A 5,608-nucleotide genomic window follows, 5' to 3' on the forward strand; every position below is an offset into this window, starting at 1 on the left:
TATCAAAACATATTGATTAACATTACTACAACTTTCTACAGATACTATAGTATATTGTACTCCGATAATGTGTTTGATCCGACAAAATTTTATTAATATTGTTCTTTAGATGTTCACTCGTATTTCTATCAGAACGAAACACAATTTGTTCTTTAAAAAAATTTTTAGAACAAAGTTTTGCTCTGCTTTTCTTTTGTTACAACTCTGAAGCATTTATTATTTTTTTTATTCGGTTTAATACCCATCACTGTGTTTACATTTCTTTTTACAAGTACTTTTTATCAGAGTCTCTGGAAGTATGGCTGCATTTAATTCATAACCATATGCATATTTAAAAAGCTAGGCCATTAAATTATTATAACTGAACATTTTAATAAAAAAAAAATACCCAAGTTTTTGTGTTTTGTTGGATTCAAGTTTTTTTTGTTTTTTTTTTTATTAACGATTCTTCAAATAAAGACAAAAAATCGTTTTAATATTGCACCTAGTACAAATAACAAAACAAAAAAAAAAAAGGTACTAATAAGCAATTTGATTTTAATATTTAATGTATTGGATTCAATATATTGGATTGTTTTTAATATTCAACGAGTCCATTTTTAACTCTACAGTTGGATTCATCTGTACAAATACATAGAGTATTAGAAGACATAAAAAATGTTTTTTTTTTTAAATGAGTTCTGTTAGTTTCGGACAATATAGAGAATTGACCAAGCACTCTTTAAAATACTTCTGAAATTCCCTTGTGACGACAATGTTTTAATTCTGATTGTTTCAGTGTTATTGTTGGAAGTTTCATCATCTAAATTTCAAGATTCAATCGTTTAATATTGAATAAAACTCCCATTTCTTCTCTAAAAATTTTAGGACACGTTAACATTGTGTTAGGACCCACTATATTGTCGATGTCCTTGCAAATAATTTTACAGTAATGATTTACTTGAACGTGTCGTTAAAGTATTCTAAAAAGGAATGCATTCCACTGAATACTACCAAGACCTAGACCGCTAAAAAAGCAGCAGTACTTACATCAATAACAATTCTCCGAGAAACAGGATATTTCAAATTATTATTTGCACAATATTTCTTTCGGGAATTAAAAATATAGTTTTTTTACGGCCGATTAAATAATATAACAATATTTTATTTGTCTTCAATGGTAATATCTGGATAATACTACTGGTCAAACCGAAAAATTTTCTGTATTTTGTCTAATTTGAAAAAGTTATTTTATTGAAAAATGTTTATTTCACAGAAATCCCATAAATACTATCATCCACAAATATTACTGTTGGCAATCATTGTATACAAGTGTTACGTGGCCCTTTAAATAAAAGTTAACGTCAACAAGAACAGTGTTTTAAACAATTTCACATTTTAAGACATACATTTGCAGACTTCTGCAAAGGCTATTCCTTTTATAGCTAATATTGTTTTGTGGTATCATTTGACACGAAAACTATGCAATCACAGTTTCATTGCTAAAGTGATGATCCCGCCATGATAACGGAAATCTAACAACATAACAACATAACTTGCAGCCACTTTGACACGGCTATCGAAGCATGAGACCAGCCTATAGGTTAAAGATACTTTATCAAAGCGACGAATTCCGCAATTCTACCTGGCTTCAGCGCTTACTACCATACATCAGTACGGTCTTACAGACTTTAAATGTGGAGTAGCGATTAAAACGCCGGTCATCAAGAAACCACCGCCGCCGCAACGACTAGCTGCACCGCAACAATAGTGGTCTCATTCGCCACACTCGTCTTCGCCATCGAGCAGCTTAAAATGTGTTGTGTCAATCTTACTGTTGTGAGTGTGGTCCTAGATGCCTAGCATGGCACGGTAGCAGACCCGGTATGCTTACCAGTTTTTGGGTGGGGTTCTTGGCTATTCACCGCTGCCCGCCGACATCAAACAAGACAAAGAAAAATCGTGCCATTAACAAATTTTACATATCTATATTAGAAGCAGGAAACCAATAGGGGACATGAGATTGGGTAGAAGCCACACGTTGGTCACAAAAACACTGAGAGAATAAACTAGTATAACCTCACCATTAACAGCATGTAAGATAAATCTAAGTGGGTATAACTTCATATGTGCGGTCTAGATACGTATATTGAAAAACTTTCAAATATAATAGGAAATAAAATTCATTTTAGCTTAGCAAAACTACTTATTGAAATCAAGGAATAAGGCAAAAAAATTGAAATAACTGAAATAACAGAGGTCTTACAGCGCTGCGAAGAAAACAAAACACCCGTAGAGGATTAAATTGTGAAGATATCAGAATGTTCGCATAAGTTTTTAGTTACATATTTGATAATTCAGAAGTGCTGGAATGTTTTAGAAATTCAATAGTATGTCCACTCTTCAAATCTCAAGCGGTGGCTTTAAACAGTTATTTAATACACCAGATTTTTTCCAACAATATGGATCTTTTTATGCACCAGTTCTTTGAAAAAAAATTAAAAAATAGAATATAAAGAGAATTGAAGGTAACTACTATTACTAATTACTTGAACGAGGTGTTTTTCTATTTTATTCGACAAACTGTGATAGCAAACCCGAATCTAATTCCAATAAAATTCTTGTTTGTAATTCCAAACTGGAACACCAGATTAAGTACAAATGAACTTGCTTCTTTGTAGTTTGCGAAAGTTATTTTAGAATAATTAAAACATTTTAGTTGAGTTGAGTTAACTGCGCTTTTACCTATCAAAAACTTAGTGGTTGTATGCTGTGCAAGTGATTATTTTTAATTAGTATCCTAAGGTTTTTCTACCTGACTTTATGCAAACTTCCAGAATAAGTTTGAGGCCTTTTCTGAACACCATAATCGTAAATTTACTTAAGTGATTAGTCCGTTAGTAAACAATGCATAAACACATCATCTATCATACTTTGCAATAATTTAGTTGAATCTCAGTAAGCAGTACCACATTATCGGCATATAAAAGCACTATATATCGAGTTGAGCCGATGGATATTCCACCCGGTAAGTACAGAGAAAACTCAACTGCCCATACACGACTCTCAGCGTTCGAGACAAATCTCATCAAACAGACAAATCAGTATATCTGTATATAGGTAATTTTTTTACAAACCGGACGGATTTTAACAGAAAATAACCTTATAATCTCCAAATTGGCTAAAATTTTTTTTTTAAGCTCCTTTCATAAAATAAGAAGATCCTCAGGCTCAGGCTCTATAAATGGTAAGAACTTGAAATTTACTGCATTTTAAAGATAATTGATTGATCGCTTAAATTTGAAAGGAAAGTCAATAACAGTTGTATTCACCTCAGTGTGAAAGTGTCAATTGGAGTAAGTTCTAAAAGGCGACAGCAGGCCGTAATTCTTGATGCTTTTTGTTCAGAATTGTGTCATACTAAAAATAATATGTAGACAATCACTCATAGGTTTTATTCAAACACGTCATAAATCATATAGCATAATAAATTAATATTTTTCATTAAGTCCTTCTTGATTCATTTTATTTGGAAACTTCTCTCTATTTAAAAACAAAATTGCAGCAGTAATTCCATATTTTGAAGTTCTATAACCTATCTGCAACTTACCCACGTACAACCTTATGCTCTTTTTAAATTTTTTTTCTAAGCGTTGCAAATTATTGTTAACAATTTTATAGTTTTCTGTACCCATTACATACTTAAGACAGACTCTACGCAATGTTAAAGATTGAAATCTAAAAAATTTGAATTCACGAAAGCAAATCCTATATTACTACATTTAAGGTTTATTCTCTGGTTCTCAAATATAAATCTACTCATACCTGATGACATGTCTTACGAATCCTTCTAGTATTCAAAGCGCTTCTCACTGATCAATGTCCGATGCAAAAAATTGTCATCCGAAACTGTTGATCCAGTTATCATATATTCTACACATTGTATGTCATTAAATACATTTTTAGTACAGTCCGATCTTCGAGGGCTAACAGCCTTCGTTAACAAACGAACCGAACTATTTTGTTTATGCTTTTACCTTCAAACGAAACTGACAGATTTTATAATAGACATTTTTATAATATACAAAAGGCATTGAAAACAATGAAGTAACAAATAACTGGTTGCTCTTCTCATGAACTACTGTGGGTTTTAACTTAGAGAAACTAAAAAAAATTTATGCGTACTTCTTATAGTGATGAATTGTCGACGTTGAACGATTGAAGCAAATTCGAAAAGAGCAGTCGAAAGATTTCACCATAAACGCACTAAACAAAGAGTACGATATGATGCAAGACGATAGAATCAAAAATGTATCAAGATCTCATTGTCGCGAAGAATGAAGCAGCTAGTACTGGAGGTCTAAACAACAAAGAATAACAAAGTACTACAGAAAGTATAGTGACTGATTAGGAAATCACGAAATCCAGTAGCTCATAACTAATACCTTATAATTCATATAAATAATACATATCAAAAGAAGAGTACCCCACCAGGACAATATTAATTATTTTACATTTACTTGTCTTTATTATATGTAAATTCAATATAAAGAATAATATGCTTACCATAATTTCTTTCAAAGTTAGAGTTGGCTTTCTTTTTTATATGTATGAAAGAGGATACATTTCTTCTTTTTATTCTTAACTTTAGCTTATACGACGTGCTTTTTCTTTTCTAAAGATTCGTAAATAAATTGTATAAATAAAATAGAGGTAAAAAAAATGTATTGCAAATACATAATATTTAAGATATAATTAAAAAGATACTCACCTTGTTCGTTTATATTAGTTCTAATCCACTGAGTACGCGTACAATCTCTGGGTATCGCATTCTCTTTACTTTCACTATAGACAACAGCATCTCTGACTGATTTGTGAGGAATTGATATCTTTTCAGGCTTACTGCAGTAAGTTTTATGGTTGGAGGAAGAAAGTAGAAACAATATTGAAGTACGATACCTTACCTTACCTTTTCCATAGAAAGAATTCTTACTTGGTAAGACACAAATACCTGCTACTAGTTCCGAACCACTAGAGCGATAACCATCAAAATGTTCAGAATCTGGATCTAGTTCAGTACTAGCTGTCATCTCAGATGATTGCAATGGTTCTTTTGTTTCTGCCTTAACTGATAACTTCAAACAAGATATTTCTTCATATGTTTCCTTATTACGAAAATCCAAATAAATGATTTTAGATGATTTGTAATGCACTAATTTTAAAGTCTAGTAAAGACTAATTTTAAAAAACTAGTAAAGACTAGTTTTAAAAATCTAATCAATTCAAAAATAAATAGCTCCACATGAATGATATACTGATGAAATCAGTATATTCCGCTGATATTTGTTGTATATATAATATATACTTATATATATAATAACTATCGGCGGAACATGAGGATTTTATCAGTGGACAATTAGCTAAAATAATTTGGATGACGTCAGTGATTTTTCTTTATTTTGCAATGATTGCAAGCTATATCTTCCTTTCAACAGTGATATGTACAGCACGTAGAGTTAAAACGTGCTTTAACTTCAGGAAAATCAATTGGTTTTGTCAGCACTACTAATGCACTATCTCAGACCCATATGGTACTTTACCTACGTTCCATGAAGTTTATAAACATTTC

This window comes from Teleopsis dalmanni, chromosome 1 (assembly GCF_002237135.1).
Source record: "Teleopsis dalmanni isolate 2A chromosome 1, ASM223713v2, whole genome shotgun sequence".
Taxonomy (NCBI): domain Eukaryota; kingdom Metazoa; phylum Arthropoda; class Insecta; order Diptera; family Diopsidae; genus Teleopsis; species Teleopsis dalmanni.